We start from the raw sequence: 19340 nt of genomic DNA, 5'->3' as shown, positions 1-19340 counted from the left end.
CACCAGCCAGGGCAGTCATGAGTCTTCTTAACTTCCTATTGGAAAGTCATGTCTGTTAGTATCTATGATTTTCAATAAAGGTAGGCTCTTTGATGTAACTAAGGATAGAAAGTCAAAGGCCTGAACAATTCGGAGCATTTGAAATATTTGTTTTGTATAGATCAGAGTAAAATGGTAGGATTGCCAGGCTGTGTTCAGGATCCATTTGAGCTTGGTGATCATATTTTGTTGTGTAGTTTTCCCTCATAGCACACACTTACTTCATTATAGATATGGAAAAAGTAGTTTCATACAGGGTTGCAGTTTTGCCCGTGGAGGTGATGCAAGGACTCAATGGGAAAGGAGCTTAGGAATAGAGTGTTTTCTAGGGTTATTTAATTGAAGCTGGATAAGAAGAATAGTGAAGAAAGAAAGCATTGATAGATAGGAAGAAATACGAAGCTAATGAATTGGAAGTCTCTAAAGAGGCCAGAGAACCTTCCTGGTGGGAGTATGTCATCCTCAGAATTAGAAGTAAAGGAGAATGTGGTTGAAAGGTGAACTGTTTGAATAAACAATTCAAGAGCAGTTAGGATGACAGGATTACAACAGCAACTGTGGAAGTAGATGGTTTGAAGTGAAGTGGAGTTATTCATTGGAATTGAGAAGTCTGGAGTACTCCATGGATCACACATGTGGATGTTTGAAGTCACCCAAAACAATGGAAGGATTTGGAATTGAAAGAAAGACTGTGAATTAAATTCCAAAGCCTTTGATGAATAAGGGAGAATGTCAGAGAGATTAGTGCATACACAGTGATGAAGAGGCAAAGAGAGGGGTATGACAGTGGCATGAGCCTCAAATGATCAAGATCCTTACTAAAGAATTGGGGATAATTGTATAAAGCTAGAAATAGCGAGCAAGGAAGAATGTGGCCCAAACCTTAGTTTGAGATGGCTGCAGGGCTTATGTGTCTTTAAAGGACAGCTAGTTTTCACTGGAGACAAACAGGCAAAAAACAAGTAAACAAAAAACCCATTTTCAGATAGGGTTGGGATTATAGAACAAGGTAAAACAGATAGTGTGTACTCAGTAAATGTGATATATATATATATATATATATATATATATATATATATATATATATATATATAGAGAGAGAGAGAGAGAGAGAGAGAGAGAGAGAGAAACAATAAAAAGTTGATTGAGCCCTAGTTGGTTTGGCTCAGTGGAAGAGTCCCAGGTTCGATTCCGATCAAGGGCACATGTCTGGCTTGTGGGCTCCATCCCCAGTAGGGGGCATTCAGGGGGCAGCTGATCAATGATTCTCCCTCATTATTGATGCTTCTATCTCTCTCTCCCTCTCTGAAATCAAGAAAAATATATAAATATATTTTTTAAAAAAAGGTTGACTGAAACACTGTGTCCACATATGTTTTGATTTTCATGTGTATTGGTGTTTGGGAGGGAGAATACATGTTACAGATGGATTTTAATAATCTGAGCATTAATAGGGGATGAAGTCAAGAGTACTAAGGTGAGTGGGAGAAAACATCAGAATTATGGGTGAACAATCATTTCAAAATTTTAAAATTTATTGACACATTTACTGTATAAGGACTATAGAATTCTATTTGTAAATGTGATAGATTGATTAAGTACATGATAGAATTAAGTCTTGGTAAATGTCAGGTACTGCTTAAAATGCTTCAAAGTTTCCCTGGCCAATTGCTCAGTGGTTAGAGCATCGACCTGCAGACTGCAGGGTTATGGGTTCAATTCCTGATCAAGGGCATGTACCTCAGTTGCAGGCTCCCTAGTAGGAGTGAGTCGGGGAGGCAACTAATAGATGTGTCTTTCTCATCTTGATTTCACGTCGATGTTTCTCTATCTTCCCTCCCCTGCTCCACACACACACTCTGTTGCTTCCATTCTCTCAATGGAAAAAATATCCGTGGGTAAGGATTTAAAGAAAAAATGCTTCAAAGTTTTATATCCTTTGAGTTAATGATCATATTTATAAATTATCAAGATAATATAATAGTTGTTTTCTATTTAAAATAATGATTCATTTAATCTGTAAAGTGGTAAAACAAAATACAAATTGTTTTCTTAATGAACAATGTCATTGATCTTTCTTGGAAATATTTTGTTTAAATTTCCTAGTGGAATAAAGTACCTTTTATTAAACAGATATTTTAGCTGCACCCATATTCCTTTATTGGACCTTGTATATGTTTGAGAAAAGCTCTGTGTGTTGAGCAATTTTCTCAAATCCATTTAGCATTTAAATATCCTATCTAATAAAGAGGGAATATGCAAATTGACTGAGCAGTTGAGCAGCCTGAGCATATCATTAGCATATTACGCTTTGATTCATTGAATGGCCAGCTGGCTGACCGGACACTTAGCATATTAGGCTTTTATTATATAGGAGATATATATATATGTATGTATGTAATAATAGAGGAATATGCAAATTGTCCAGGTTGCCATCACAGTAACAGTAATGACCAGCAGGTTGCCTGGGGTGACAAGGCCGGCAGGGGGGTTAGTGAGGGACGACCAAACGACTCAACAGCAGGCTGCGTGGGGCGACCAGGCCGGCAGGGGGGCGCTGTTGGGGGCGACAAGGCCAGTGAGGGGGGCAGTTGGGGGTGACCAGGCCATGGGGGGGCAGTTGGGGGCGACCAGGCTGGTGGGGGGGCAGTTAGGGGTGATCAGGCTGGCAGGCAGGTGAGCAGTTAGGAGCCAGCGGTCCCAGAGGGATGTCCGACTGCCGGTTTAGGCCCAATCCCGGGGATTGGGCCTAAACCGGCAGTCGGACATCCCCCGAGGGGTCCAGGATTGGAGAGGGTACAGGCTGGCCTGAGGGGACCCACCCCTGCACAATTTTCGTGTATCGGGTCTCTAGTATACATATATCCTATCTAAGAAAGAGGTAATATGCAAATTGACCGTCACTCCAACACACAAGATGGCTGCCCCCATGTGTCCACAAGATGGCCAGCAGGGGAGGGCAGGTAGAGGCAACCAGGCCTGCAGGGGAGGGCAGTTGGAAGTGACCATCCCTACAGGGGAGGGCAGTGGGGGGCGAACAGGCCTGCAGGGGAGGGAGGTTGGGGGCAACCAGGCCAGAAGGGAGGGCAGTAGCGGTGACTGGGCCTGCAGGGGAGGACAGTTGGGAGGGACAGGCCTGCAGGGGAGGGCAGGTTGGGGTGACCAGGCCGGCAGGGGAGGGCAGTTAGGGGCAATCGGGCCAGCTGGGAAGCAGTTAGGTGTTGATAAGGCTGGCAGGGGAGTGGTTAGGGGGTGATCAGGCTGGCAGGCAGAAGCAGTTAGGGGCAATCAGGCAGGCAGGAGAGCGGTTGGGAGCCAGCAGTCCTGGATTGTGAGAGGGATCCCAGATTCAAGAGGGTGCAGGCTGGGCTGAGGGACACACACACACACACACACACACACACACACACACACACTGCATGAATTTCGTGCACTGGGCCTCTAGTATCTTAATATTGTGCCTAACACTGTTTAAGTATTTTACATATGTTAATTAACCTTCAAAACAACCCTGTGAGGGTAGTAAGTACCATTATCACCACCCCATTTTCACAGATGTGTAAACTTAGGTATAGAGAGGCTTAACTAACTCGTTGGTAAGTAGCAGAGCCAGGACCTGGGCACAGTTGTCTGGATACAAAGTCTATGTTCTTAACCATTGTGCTAAACTGCTTTATGTGATGTGAGGAAGAGTATGACTCGTAAAAAAAACAACCTTTTCCTTTCTTACATTGTTTCTTATTTTCTCAGCCTCTATGGATTACTTAGGATTGGGTTCAGTATTTAAGGTGGAAAATACAGTGGCTTAAACATGAGAGAAATTTATTTCTTACATAAAGGAGGACACTCCAGGGCTGATAAGGGACCTCCACAGTTATTGTGTCCTGACCAATCACTGCCTGTACCACGATGGCTGCTGGAATTCCAGCCATTGAATGAATTTGTTTTACAGGCCAAAAGGAAGGCGAATGGTGAAAAAGAAAAAGGGACGGTCTTACAAAATTAGCTTTCTTTAGACAAAGCTCCACACAACACTTCTGTTCTCATCTTGTTATTCAGAATGAGCTGGGAATTGTGGGTTTTTTTTGTTTTTTGTTTTTTTTTTAATTCTGGATAGCAGCATGCCTAACTAGATAATGGGTTTCTGTTACTAAAGTAGAAAGGGAGAATGAATACTGGGTGGGTATCTGCAGTCTGTGAGACACCATCCTTGGTATCCACATCTTTTCAGACTGGTCTTTTACACTGATTGTATCAGCACATTTTGAACCGAGAATTTAAATAACTGACAGGTGAAGACAAGAACTGAGAAAGAGTAGAATGGGGTATTTTGTCCCTCATGGCATACAGTGAAGATAATAGTCATAATTGCTGTCATTTTCAATTAGAGTAAAACTCTTTCCTAAAGTGATAAGTGACGTCTAATTATGTATTCACATAACATGTGTTATACTTTTAACAGGCCAATAAGAAACAGTATTTTAAAAGTGAACTTCTAGTTCCTGTGTGGGGGAAGGGATTCCCATCTGTCTGTTTCATTTCTTTAGGTTTGTAGGAAGAATTGATTATTGAACTGCGAAAGTCCTATATGATCAGGAGGAAGTCCCTTCCTAATTCTCCCTCTCTCACAGGAGAGAAGCACTTTGTCCACTGCATTTTGAAGAATGCAGGGCCTGGTATATCTGATTTCACATTGTTGTGGGAGTTTCATTACATAGAAAAAGAACAAAGTTTTTTTGAAGGAAAAAAATGTTTCTTTGGAAAGTTTTTCTTCCTGCTGAAGAAAATAGTAAGCCTGAAATAGTTACTTAAGCTTATTTCTTGTTTTATTCACAGCTTGGATTTCAAGATTTTTTTGGTGGTACATAAAAACTTTTCATGAAATTAGAGAATTTTATGCATTATATACATTTCAAAAATAATACATGAAACTAAATGTCATGATGAATTCTTATTTCCCCGTAAGACACTGTGTTCTGGAATACAGGATAGCTAAGTAAGTCTCCTTTACTTTCAGGGGAGATTAAGTACCTACTCTTTAAAAATGGTCTGAATATGAATAGTTACATGACTTGTTCATTATACACACTCTGTCATCTGTCACTTTTTAGCTGACTCAAGTTTCTAGTAAATGATTTAAGGATTTGAACTAGAATGAGAAAACCTCCTGTATCTTTTTTACAAGAGTATATTAGGAACAAAATTCTGACCTCAAGGGTCGAAGATATTGAATGGACAATCATGGATTTCACAAAGAATTCTTTTCTGTCTCTTCCTTGCTATTGTATTTCATGCTTGTTGCACAACTAGTTAAACCCAGTTTACTAATGTTGTTCATGTTCTTTATTTGTTTTGTTTCATTGCTTATGGAAACCTGATTAGAGCTTTTGAGAGTGGAGTTTAGTCAGAAGTGATTTATTTTCTGTATCTAAGCTGGATTCCAGCTGTTCGAGGTTTTTGTCTTCGAAGTCTAGGTTTCAGATGGCATCCAGATTGAAAAGACAATTCTGGTTAAGATGCCTATCCTTGTCTTTCTTAAGTAGTTTAAATCTTTGTTTTTCTAAGAATTTTTCAGAATTTTACTTAGATTTTCATGTTAAAAATTACTATTCTAAAATAAATTTGTTATACTGGTAGGATTATAGACTCCAAAAATTTTTAAATGGTTAGTTTTAAGGAAGGATTATATGAGTTTTAAAAGTTATTTATATTTTTCTAATTTTAAGTAGCCAAATGAATTTTGAGTTGCCAAATGAATTTTAAGTAGCCAAATGAATAGGATTCAGTAGGCTGTTTCTATGAAAAGTCCTGCCTACTATGTAACAAAACAATATTTCCTTCATGCTTGTGATTCAGAAGTCACAAGCTCTACCAATGTGGAGAGACAGACTTCTGTTCATGCTTACCGTATGATTTGTCATACCCTGTATCTTTCCCTGAATCCTTGCTTTTTTATTTTATTCACCAAAGTGTAAGCAGTTTTATATCTAGTTTTGACTTATGTGGCTTGTCAGACTCCTGTTTATTACTAAAATTATGTTTCATAGCCTTCTTCCTAATGTTATAAATTTTAAAAGTTCTATAAAATTACATGTTCTGGAAAGGTATCAGCCATCATTATTTTTAGACTACAGATTTCTGTTGACTCTCTCACAAGTTTTTTTTTTTTTTTTTAGAGGAACTTGCAGTTTTTCTCATTAAAATTATACCTAAAGACACATCTGTAAACATCTCAATTCTGTTTCTCTTTTGAGAACTCTGTTATAAAGTACTTTTCATGAAACTTGCTGTATCAAGTTACCTATCAGTTTTCCTTTAGAAAGGTCATTTGTGATTGCTTCCTTCTTGACTATAATCCTTAGAAGAAAAGCCCCCTTGAAAATTATACACCAGCACTAAAAAAAAAAAAAAAAAAAAAAAAAAGTCTGTAATCATAGTCTTATTGGGTTCAATTGATCCATCACCAGCTCCCTAGTGCTACAGTATGGTTACATTGACTTCCTATGGATTTCTATGAGGTTTTCGAGGTTCTAATAACAATGAAAAGAAGGAAGTTGTATTACACATTCTATTACCACCCTATTCATTTTAATCTTTAGAAAGTGACTTAGCATATACTGGTTGCAGTTACCTTTGTAGTTATCTAGAGTTGCATTGTTCGGTATGGTAGCCACTGGCCACATACAGCTGTTGAGCACTTGAAATGTGGCTCGTCCAAATTTAGTGTGCCATTAAGTATAAAGTACAGCAGATTTTGAAGACTTAGTACAGAAAAAGGTATACTATTAATAATTCTTTTTATATTGATTATTTGTTGACATGATCATATCTTCGATGTGTTGGGTTAAGTGAAATATACTATTGAAATTGATTTCACATATTTCTCTTTACTTTTTAAAAATGACTGCTAGCAAATTTAAAATTACATCTATAGATTGCATTATGTTTCTTTTGGACAGTGCTGCTCTGGCAGATACAAGATTAGAAATGATCTCTGTGGATCCTCTGATCCCAGCATTGTGATGATTCTGGCTGATGCTCTGATTAATTCTGGAACCATTATTTTGTTCTTGATGGTTATGATATTGTGGTCTCTGTGGTGGATTTTTACATTGTGTTCTTTTGGAATGTAGGGCTCATGGAGAATCCTTTCTGTTCATCTGGGCATGAACCAAACTACCTTTGTTTTGAAAAAAATTGTCTTTTAAACCTTTCATTATGCTTAGGTCTTATCATTTCTGATGTTGGACTTTTCTACTTGGTATAGCAATTATCCTGCTTTATCCTTTTATTATTAAAAACCTTAAGTTTATTAATTTTATCTCAGTGATTCCATTTATTCTGTCCAAGGCTTTGGCCCTTATAGTGTGAGTTTTGTTCTCATTAGGTCTCAAATGGTGCAGTAGGAAGAATAAAGACTTTAGAGTGAAACGTCTTAGATTCTAACTCTGCTTCCTCTTCTAATAGTTTAGCTGAGAAATCCTGGGCAAAACATTATCTTCCTAAATTTCAGTCTTTTTATCTGTAAAATTGATGTTGTAAGGATCAAATAAACACCATATAAATATCGTTATTACCTACCCATGTCATTCTTCTGAGGCCTTTTCTTTTCAACCTTCTTCAGTAGTATTTGATGTCAAGGGCACTATCCTTTTCTAGTATCATTCATTCCTTGTTGTTTATTTTTATTATCATTTTAGATCTTCTCTTTCTCTCATCCATTGATATTTTTAGGTCTATCGATCTTTAATCTTTCTAACAGACTATGGCTGTAAAAAAATAGAAAAAATATCTTACATTATATTGCTCACAAATTGGACATCATGACTTGGAATTTGCATGTAGATTTAAAAAACCTGAGATCATAGATTAAAAAAAAGAGTTCCAAACACCAACGCAGGAGGAGGGGGAATACCACAAATTGTAGAAATCAAGACCTGAGAGAAAGCAAGAAAGGAATGGACAGATATTGAATATTTGTCATGTTCCAGGCATTGCTCTTGATAGATTATTGCATGTTACCTCAGTTTATGCTCATCACAAGCTTTAAGGGTGAGTTTTATTCCCTCCCTCCCCCCCCCCCACCTTTATTTTAGAGGAAGAAACTGAAGGCCAGGCATATTAAGTAACTTGCTTTTAGGTTATGCAGGTCCCTCCCTCATTGTTTATCTGCATTTCCCCCCAAGACCATTGTTTGGTAAGTACTCTTTACTTTGGACATTTGAGTTCTGTGCTAATGATGTAGATAGAGTTGGTCTTAAGTGTACTAGCAAAGTAAATGAAACTTGAGTGTTTTTTTAAAAGGACATCAGCTTAATGAGATTGATGAAATGTAGTTTTTACTGTTTGGGGAAACAGGTTTCTAGACCAGTCTTTAGAGTGGGTGGAAGGTGTGGATGCAGTAATTCAGGAAGCCTTCCCATCCCAAGCTGGAAATGTCAACAGAACTTTCAGGTCTGAAGCTGCAGAACACTAAAAATGCAACCATTCAATGTCTGACGTTCTTTACCACATTCCCTGGGGCCCAGCTCTGGCTCTTCAGCCAGTAGCTACTCCCCTTACTGGTAGGCAGAGTTAAAATGGTACTTGTAAATTTGTGAATTATGCTGAGACTTTCAGAGTTTAATCCAGACTTATTTGAAATGTCTTCACAAGTGTGATTTTTAACAATCTTTGCCTACTTCCCTGGAAGCTTTCCTCCCTGTCTACATTTGTCTGCCTATTAGCTCCCTAATGCTCTACCCCTTACATGTCTGTCTCACATTCCATCAGTGCATTCCTACCTTCTGACTTTCTGGCCAAACTGTGTTAAATATCTTGTGCTTTAGAAGTCTTGTGGCAAGTATTCTATCCTGTAGACCTAATAGCAGGAGTGAGTGAACTCCTTAGAGGTAAATACGTATTTTCAACTGTACATCTTCATATTAAAGAAAGCTAGACAAGACATTTATAAAATACTAGAGGCCCGGTACATGAAATTTGTGCACTGGGGAGGGGGGTGTCCCACAGCCCAGCCTGTACTCTCTCCAATCTGGGATCCCTCTCATAATCTGGGACTGCTGACTCCTAACCGCTCGCATGCCTGCCTGCCTGCCTGATTGCCCCTAACCACTTCTGCCTGCCAGCCTGATCGCCCCCTAACCACTCCTCTGCCAGCCTGATTGACACCTAACTGCTCCCCTGCCAGCCCGATCGCCCCCAACTGCCCTCCCCTACCGGCCCGGTCACCCCCAACTGCCCTACCCTGTCGGCCCTGTCGCCCCCAACTGCTCTCCTGCCAGCCTGGTTGCCCCCAACTGCCCTCCCCTGCCGGCCCGATCGCCCCCAACTGCCCTCCCCTGCCGGCCCGGTAGCCCCCAACTGCCCTCCCCTGCCGGCCCTGTCGCCCCCAACTGCTCTCCCCTGTCAGCCCGGTCACCCCCAACTGCCCTTCCCTGCCGGCCCGATCACCCCCAACTGCCCTCCCCTGCTAGGTTGGTCATCCCCAACTGCCCTCCCCTGCCGGCCCTGTCGCCCCCAACTGCTCTCCCCTGTCAGCCCGATCACCCCCAACTGCCCTCCCCTGCCGGCCCGGTTGCCCCAACTGCCCTCCCCTGCTGGCCTGGTCCCCACAACTGCCCTCCCCGGCCGGCCATCTTGAGACGGCCATCTTGTGATGACATGGGGGCGGCCATCTTGTGATGACATGGGCATGGCCATCTTGTGACCACATGGGGGTGGCCATCTTGTGAACACATGGGGGCGGCCATCTTGTGACCACCTTGAGGTGGACATCTTGCATGCGAGGGTGTGATGGTCAATTTGCATATTACCTCTTTATTATATAGGATGATTTGTAAGTGCACTGGTTTCTAAAGAAATCTTTTCCGCCCCCCCAAAGGAGTTCTAAGAGGCATCTGCTGTGTTTCTAGAGCAAAAATAACCTTTAATCTCACCTTTGTTTCTCGTTTTAAGTGAATGAATATTTGAGACGCTCTTGTCTCCATGTTCAGGCCCCTATACTTTTCTATTAAAAAAAATATGTGAAGTGCTACTATTACATTGGGTAATTTTATTTCAAATGAAAAAGAAGAATGTTATTTTCTTCTACCCTGCCTTATGGTTGTCTTTTATATTTTCACTTAACTCTCCTTCCTCTTTTAGCCTCTTGAAATTTTGACCCTGATGCTTGAATTCCCTTCCTTTCTTTCTACAAAAAATGGGATGCAGAATAAGGCATGGCCTGAAGTCAGAAGTAAATTCCTACATTTAAATGCTAGCAACCATGACAGGCTCCTTGAGGCAAGGCTTGCCTGCCTGTCAGCCCCTTGGCTTTTGGGTGACCACATGGCCGCTGGGCTCACTCTAAGAATGTTCAGTTGTAACACACTATTGCCAAAAAGAAAATAGAACAAGACATCACTCTGTGTATTAAGTATTTGTCTTGCAGGATACTGAAAACCTAGAACATAGCCTACACATACAAACTTGCAAGAATTTTTCACCACGTTGGAGTCTCAGAGTGAGAAAAGCCAAGCTAGTTTGGATTTTAAAGTTTTCCACCCACTTTTCCCTGCTGCCAATCTCTATAGGGACCCCTAGTCATGTAGCACTGAAAAATATTAGCTTTTGCATTTCTAAATAATATGTGTTTGACTCAGCATCATTTTAATTTACATATGCAAAGGAAATATGAAATTAGTAGCTAGGGTGGCATGCAAGGAGGGGATTAAAATGTAATTAGGACTACTTAGATTGCACCCATGCATTATTTTTGCCCATCTTTAAAAAAGAACATCAGACTTCAATCTATAGTGGGAGCAGGGGAGATTAGACCCCAGGGAATCCTGAGCAGTCCACTGCTGCCACCACTGGCCATCACATCCCCGGAGGAACCACAGCTACCGCAGCCAGCTCCAGTCACCATCACCGCAACCTGAGCATCAGGCCAGGACCCTGAGCCTCCCGCTGCCCCACCCTTAGCGCTGCCAACACCAAGCCTGGCACCACAGACAAGCGGCGCAGGGAGAGGCCAGAGGGGACAAGAAAGTCATTCCAAGGGAGGTTTTGGAAACAGTAAAATGGTTCAGTGTAAGAAATGGATATGGTTTCAACAACAGGAATGTCACCAAGGAAGATGTATTTGCACAGCAGACTTCCATAAAGAAGAATAACCCCAGGAAGTACCTTCCTATATAGGAGATGGAGAGACTGTGGATTTTGATGTTGTTGAAGGAGAAAAGGGGGTAGAGGCAGCAAATGTTAAGGGCCCTCGTGGAGTTCCAGTGCAGCAGTATATATGCAGGAGAACAAGGTAGACCAGTGAGACAGATGTGTATTGGGGTATAGACCACGATTCTACAGAGATCCTCCTCACCAAAGAGCCTGGAGAGGACAGCAATGAAGAAGACAAGGAAAATCAAGGAGATGAGACCCAAGGTCAGCAGCCACCTCAGTGTTGGTACCATAACGCTGCAACTTCAATTACTGATGAGATGCCCAGAAAACTCTAAACCACAAGATGGCAAAGAGACAAAAGCAGCTGATCCACCAGCTGAGAATTTGTCGGTTCTCAAGGCTGAGCAGGGCCAGGCTGAGTAAATGCCAGCTTACCATCTCTATCATCATCCCAGTTTAGTCATCCAACAAGAAGAAATGAATATGAAATCATAGCAGTAAGAAATGAACAAAATATTGGAGTGGAAGACCTTAAGTGCCTTATTTTTGTCCATTGACCAGATAACTGGAACTATCTGCATTATCTGTGCAGCATGGGGTTTTTATTATTTTTATTTCAAGATGTATTTTTGGTAATGACAAATGTGTTTTAGAAAAAAGCCTGGTTTTTCTCAGTACATTTGTAAAGATTTTTAAATTGTTTCATATCTGGTCCAATTGGAAATATAATTACTATAGAATATACTGTTTTGAATTATCACACAGATAAAAATTTCTTACTGAGTGACTCATGTGCTTTGCATTGATGTAGGCACTTGGGATATGTAATTGAACAATGCAAAATTTATGAATGCTTTAGTAATTAAAAAAACTCAGAATACACAGGTGTTTATGCATACATGTAAAATGTTAATAATATGTTGTAGGACAAGCCTATTTCTGAAACCAGTTGCAAAGATTTTTAAGATTATCACACTTAAAATGAATTATTGAAGTTATTGTAAAAAAGATTAAATGATGTTAGGATTTGAGAGGAAAAGGGGCATTGTGCTTTGACTTTCCTTAAATGTAATAAACAATTAAATATAATACAATTGATTGTCAACAATAATATGCTTGGCCTGAGTGTAGACTATGTTATTGTTCAAAAGCTTTGCTTTTCTTCCCTGGGGAAGCATTATATACTTCCCTGCCCTATTGACATCATGCCTGGCCTTGGATTTGCTTTGGCTAATTAAATATGAGTGGAAATGATGTATGTTTACTTTTGAGCTGAAGCTTTGAGTCAAAACCTAGTGTCCTATATTCTCCTTTTTTTAAATCTCTCTAACAATCAATCAAACTGAATAGATGCTTCTTCATAATCCTTAGGTCCAAAATAAAAATGACATGTAGTTGAGCCATAGCCAACCCTTGTTTGACATGTAGCATGAGCAAGAAATAAAATTTTGTTGTTGAAATCATTGAAATTTTACCAATGCATCATAACCTAGCCCAGTTGTTCTCAAATGAGAGTGGACATAGGAGTCATGTGGAGATTTTGTGGCATGTTGGACCCCACTCTTAGAGTTTTTAAATATAGTAGGTCTGGGTGGGGATCAAGAATTCATATTTTTGACAAATTACCATCTGATGTTGATGCTGTTCCAGGGGCCACACTTTGAGACTTACTGGTCTAGCCTGTCCTAATTGATACAGCCCATTAAATTATATTCCTGGATATCTTAATTACTCAGTCAATGCCATGACAACAAAATGCAGAATGTTTCCCAGCCTCATTATTAAAGAAGTAAACGCCATATCATTTGCTCCTTTGATCCTGAGATATGGACACACAAAATGTCATAAGATACCCTAAATTAAGTAGAGTGGATTAGATAACTATGGATATTACTATGATATTAGCCAGAGTCAATTAAAAGCCTCTCCTTCCCCCCTACAAAGAACAAAGTCTCAGAAAGAGACAGTCACATCTAATTGTGAGAGAAATTGCCATTCCTGATGAGTTGGCAGGAATTCTCTTGGAAAATAAGGGTAGGTGAAGAGGCCATTGCATATGGAAGGACCAGGATGAGCAAGGATGAGGTGAGGAGACGTAAAATGTGTCTGAAAGTAATGAGTCAGAGAGACAGATAAGGGAAAGGTAACCTCATGAATTTCTTTCAGAAGTTAAATTTCTTTTTTTTTAAACTGTATCTTTTTTAAAAAAATATTTTTTATTGATTTCAGAGAGGAAGGAAGAGGGAGAGAGAGATAGAAACATCAATGATGAGAGAGAATCACCAATCAGCTGCCACCTGCACGCCCCTCACTGGGGACTGAGCCCGCAACCTAGGCATGTGCCCCTGACTAGAATCGAACCTGGGACCCCCCCAGTCCGCAGGCTGACGCTCTATCCACCGAGCCAAACCTGCTAGGGCCAGAAGTTAAATTTCTTGCTTGTTGTATAATATAAAACACAGTGAAGCTTCAGTTCAGTACTGTTTTTTTGTGTTCATGTCTGGAATTGAGGTGCTTTTAAATTGTAAGTTCCTAAAGGTGGCAAATTAATACCAAGGGTAGACCTTCTGATTGTCCAGGAAATTCTTCAGGGACTAATGTGAAAAATAGCCCTTGTGAGGAGGAGGGAAGCCTGCACGGATTTCTGACCAGAGCACACTTTCAGGCTCATCATGGTTAGATAGGAACATGGGTGGAAGTGAGAAATTGGAGCCTTTAACACTACCCATACCCTTAGGTCCCTGGTAAAGTCTTTGTGTAATGTCAGTTGGAAGAGCATAGCTCTCTCTCTTCATTCAGGTGAAATGTGGTTTCTATTTTACTACCCAGGATCCCCTACTTCTCTGTAGTATTTTCTCTCCACAGTGAGCCCTCAGTGGGCAGTTAGACGACTGGAATGTAAAATGATTTTACTATTGTGTAAGGATGTCTGAAACCAAACTCTGTTTTCTGGCAGATCACTTGATTTCCTTGGGCCTTGGTTTCTTAATCTGTAAAATATAAATCTCAGGTTACTTGAGTTCCAATATTCCATTTTTCGAATACCATTTACAGGCCAGCAAGATTCCAATATATGTTAACTTGCCCAATTTCTGTTATACATACCACAAATTAAGTCATCATCTTTGCAATGAATAAAGTAAGGTGAAGTATTTGAAATGGGTGCTTTTCTTGTAGAGTTGGGTTATTCTGTAGTCCTCAGTTAATTAGAAAATAGTTTTCCAAATGATGCTTTTGCTTCATTACATGTAGATGCATATTTTATTTATTTTAGATTTGAACTTTGATGTAAAATAAGCTCAATTTATGAGAAAGTATCTCCTGATATTAGAGTTTCAAATAGCTGCCATTTTATTCACTAGGAAAGCCAGATGCCATCTTATTATTATTTATGATCACAAAGAGGCCACATTTTTTAAATTGACAACTCAGTCACTATATATATTCAGTATTGTATAAATTATAAGTGGGTTGACAATTATATTAATACGAATGCATGAGCTGTTCTAGGTTTTGTGACAGGGACAAGGACTTTAGTAAATGAGACAAACATCAAGGAATTCAACTGTTTCTATTCATAAGAATTGGCTTAATAAAGCATATATGTCATGTCATAAACAATACGTCAAACCCAGGAAAATCAATAGTTAAATGACGAAAGGAACACTGTTAAAAAGAAAAATTGGTGCCAAAACTGGTTTGGCTCAGTGGATAGAGCGTTGGCCTGCGGACTCAAGGGTCCCAGGTTCGATTCCGGTCAAGGGCATGTACCTTAGTTGCGGGCACATCCCCAGTGGGGGGCGTGCAAGAGGCAGCTGATCGATGTTTCTCTCTCATTGATGTTTCTAACTCTCTATCCCCCCTCTCCCTTCCGCTCTGTAAAAAATCAATAAAATATATTTAAAAAAGAAAAATTGGTGATAAAATGTTAGGTTAAAATATTAGATTTAAAAATTTTAGCAGTTGGACTTCAGATCCAGAAAGTGTATTCCTATTGGGAATATTTGGGAAGTCTTTGAGTAATATGTTCTCACTACTGCATTCCAAAAGGGTGCTTCTGGGTTGCCACAGTGTCTTCCCTGCTGGTATAAATCACTGCTTCATAGTTTAAAAGAAACAACATGGCAATTCATATAAATAGGTTTTAAAATAAGGTTCTTCTAACTCAGAATAAAAATACGACCTCCATCAAATTACACAGAAATCTTATTGAAGTGTCAGTCAGATAGAGAAGCCAAACCAACCATTTACCTTCACTGCCGGCGTCTGAGCGCCTGACTGGTGTCACCTACACTGAAGGGGAGGTGTGAGCAGGCCCCGCTCTGCAGGTGTGTGGGTAGGCATAAGCCCTTCTATTTCCCTGGGGTTTTGCTTCCGCATACATAGAATTGAGGGGGTGAGCTAGTGGCTTGTAAGAGCCCTTTCAAATAAAGGGCACCTAAGTTGGCCTGAGATCCCACCTTGAGCAGATGTTTAGGGTGGCAAAAGAAATGGATGAAAAATGGTGGGGTGGTCAAAATATTTCTTACCTTTCTGTGCCATCACTCAAAACTGGTCGACAACACAGTTCAAGGAAATCTTTGATACTTTCATCTAATGGCTGATGTTGCTAAGGGGTGAGCAAATGAGGCATCTGACATGAAATTTTGGATAAGACTGTAGAAAGGCCCTGCCAAGCTTGTGTAGAAAAACAATGCAATGCCCTGTCAACCCAGAAGTTAGGACTTCGGCCTCTGAATTTTAAGAACCATCAGTCTGGTCTGGAGATGCACAAATCTAAAGGGTGCAGACCTATTAAGAAGGTGTTTCCAGAAATCCTCCTCCTAGGCAGGCACCTTCCATGAAACTGGTTCTAACAGAAAGGATGCAAGAGAGTTAAGTGCAGGGTAGGCTTTTTTTTCTTTCCAGAGCAAAAAGTCACCCCAAAAGAGTGATGGCTTCTCACATTCTGTCCCCTAAAAAGATTACAGATATCCCTTCTGAAATCTAATACTTCATTTTCAAAGTGCATCGCTTTACTGTCTCATTAGGCAGCCATGCATTATAAACCTTAAGTACATGACAGTCACATGATTTCTTCAGTAAGCCCGGGGCTTCCATAGCTGTCCTGGAGCTCACAGCCAGAGCAGTCCTGAGGAGTCAAACATTAGCACTTTCTCCACAGCCACACGCTCCTTTGATGTTTGGCTTATTGAACACAAATGCACTGGGTAATCTGTCTTCGACGTAGTCCATTTCTGTTCCTACAGTGTTAGCTGTGCTTCCTTTCCCATGAGCCCTCTGACTCCACCTTGAACAACTTCATCAGAATCTCCTCTGTCTTCGTGTATTCTAGAGCATAAGAAAGGCCATTACAACTCCTGGTTCAACACCAACTAAGAAGTGTTTTATCTTGTTTCCTGCTGAAGGTGTCAGGGTGAAGGCGGCCCTGGTGGGCTGCAGCTTCCTCTTGCTCATAGCCCGGACAGTGGCCCAGACGAAGGAAGCGACATTCTCCTGTCAGGGCACACGGGTGCCACGGGTGGGAGCTCCACCGCCACAGCCTTTCCCAATAGGCACGTGGCCACATTGGCACCGCCATATTATTTTAATGACATAGATACCAACATGCATTTGAAAACAAATTTATGTTGATTCAGAGATTCTATATAATTGAAAACATTTGTTTTTAAGCCTTTTTGCCACCATTATAGAAAGGGGAAACGTGAAAATACTTGCCAGTCTTGAGGACTTAAAAAATAGATTAGTTCAGTATTGTGGTTATAATTTCGTTTAATGTAAATAATTGTTGCCCATAGCAATCCCATCTTAAAAACTTGCTAAGCTTTTTCTTAGATTTACATAAAACACCATTTCGATCTTAAATTTGGTTTTTGCCTATGGTTAATTTGTCAAGTCTAAACACATGACATTTCCAGTTTGACTGGTATTGCTATTCCTTCATTTTGAGACAGAATTTCATCCTAATTAACATTTCTCTTAGACACAGTCGGAAGGTAGCTCTTGGTTCCTTAGCAATTGAAGACAGCTTGGAGCATGACCTTCCTTAGTTTGGATTTTAAAGCAAACTAGTTCGAATCTCTCCAAGTTTAAGGAGAAATCTGATTCTATTGGAGTTGTTACTATAAGTTTGAATCCAAATGTTTCCAGTTTCTGTTTAGGCCACACCAGGAAAAAGTACACAGTATTCATCTGGGGACTTAACAATCACACTTGATTACCCATAACTGCTGCCTGCTTCAGCAGCTTTCCTGAGGTTCTTGAGAACAAACAGTGTTCCATTCTGTAGGAAATAAATGTACTGTGAAATATTTACCAGAATCAAAAGTAATATGTTTAATGCACTGGGAGAATTCACTATTTAAAGAATCCAATTGGAAATTATTTTGTAGATTTATAATGTGTTCATGAAGCTAACAAAATAATCTTCCCCAAATTTCTTAATTTGCTGCTATTCCAACTTCAGATTTTTGTATGTGCGTTTTCTTAAAATAGGAACATAATATTAGTTATCTTGTTTTCTCTTATTAAGTGCCATGTGCAGGCTGAAACTGAAATCTCTCAGTCTGTTTTGTTTTCAAACAATAGTAGACGTAAGAGGAAAAACCTGTTGTGTGTATGTAAACAATGTAATTTATTTTAGTCACACATTACAGATTCTGAGTAGTAAATCCAACTGACTGAGTTAATCTGTTGGGATATACATATGTGATTAGGAAACTGAAGATTAAAAAAAAAATGGAGGGATCTCTTACCCTTTGGAACAGCATGGATGGACCTGGAGAGTATTATGCTAAGTGAAAGAGGCCAATCTGAGAAAGACAAATATTACATGATCAAACTTATTTGAGGAATTTATGTACAAAATGAACTGACCAACAAAATAAGACCCAAACCATGGAGGCATGGAACAGACTGGCATACCTCGATGTGAGGTTGGGAGAACGAGAAGAGATAAACCAAAGGACTTATATACTTATATGCATAGCCCATGGATGTGGGCAACAGGGTGGTGAACACCTGGGGCAGTGGGTAGGAGCTGAGAAGAGGGGGGTTAAGGGGGGGTGGGAGATATCTGTAATACTATCAACAATAAAAAATATATTGAAATAATAATAATTAATGAAATTAATTCCATGTCAATCTTTTTTATATTTTTATAAGTAGGTGTCAATAAAAATGTATAGTTGATCAAATTTTAATTACTTAATTATAACATATTTAAGGTGAACTTCAACATTTGAAAATGGATAAGGAAAATTAATTTTAAAAAGTGATTTATTCTTTTAAGTGGGTTTTTAAAAACAATAAGAAAATTTAACTTAAAAAGAAACTACATAGGGTTGCCTGAGTTTTTCTTTAAAATGAAGACAACTTGTGGGTAACAAATTTAAGGCATTTAAATATATTTGGTTTTTTCATTTTCAAATTAAACTTTTCAGTTGTGTTATTCCAAATGTATTTGTTTTTAGTTCCAATGGTAATAAGATAATTAGATTAAACTTTTGAAGATCCAGCTATTATCTGAACTATAATTTATCATTAAGTTATGTCATTCTTTTCAAATCCCCAATATATTTGAATTGAAAAAAAAATGTCTTGCCCTGGCCGGTTTGGCTCAGTGGATAGAGCATCAGCCTGTGGACTAAAGGGTCCCAGGTTCAATTCCGGTCAAGGACATGTACCTTGGTTGCGGGCACATCTCCAGTGGGGGGTGTGCAGGAGGCAGCTGATCGATGTTTCTCATCGATGTTTCTAGCTCTCTATCCTTCTCCCTTCATCTCTGTAAAAAATCAATAAAAAATATTTTTTAAAAAAATGTCTTTATTGAATTCAGAGAGAAGAAGGGAGAGGGATAGAGAGATAGACACAGGGATTGGCTGCCTTCTGCACACCTCCTACTGGGGATTGAGTCAGTAACCAAGGCATGTGTGCCCTGACGGGGAATAGAACTGGTGACCTCCTGGTGCATGGGATGATGCTCAACCAACTGTGCTACACCAGCCAGGCTATACTTGAATTTTTTTTTAAATTCTGTTAAATAAAAGAATAACTTTTACTTTTAATACTTAGAGTGACTATGGATTATGGTATCAATATATTAAAATATTTTAAGAATTATCACATTTGCATGACTTTTAAAT

At 39.6% G+C, this 19340-nt stretch overlaps 1 protein-coding gene and 1 pseudogene across 9 annotated transcripts in view; one reads left to right on the top strand and one right to left on the bottom strand.

The window, feature by feature from the left end:
* The window catches only part of TMEM135 (transmembrane protein 135), a 300801-nt gene that overhangs the window by 191056 nt on the left and 90405 nt on the right, over positions 1–19340 (top strand). The window lies entirely within an intron of this gene.
* Positions 16336–17049, bottom strand: LOC308257743 (iron-sulfur cluster assembly 1 homolog, mitochondrial-like; annotated as a pseudogene). Its single transcript has 2 exons — positions 17038–17049; positions 16336–16692 (listed from the first exon to the last, which is right to left on the bottom strand). The product of its transcript is annotated as an iron-sulfur cluster assembly 1 homolog, mitochondrial-like (transcript).

Source organism: Plecotus auritus (genome assembly GCF_963455305.1).
Source record: "Plecotus auritus genome assembly, chromosome: 9".
Taxonomy (NCBI): domain Eukaryota; kingdom Metazoa; phylum Chordata; class Mammalia; order Chiroptera; family Vespertilionidae; genus Plecotus; species Plecotus auritus.
Note: the sequence above shows the minus strand (reverse complement) of the source record. Positions and strands in the feature narration are given on the sequence as shown.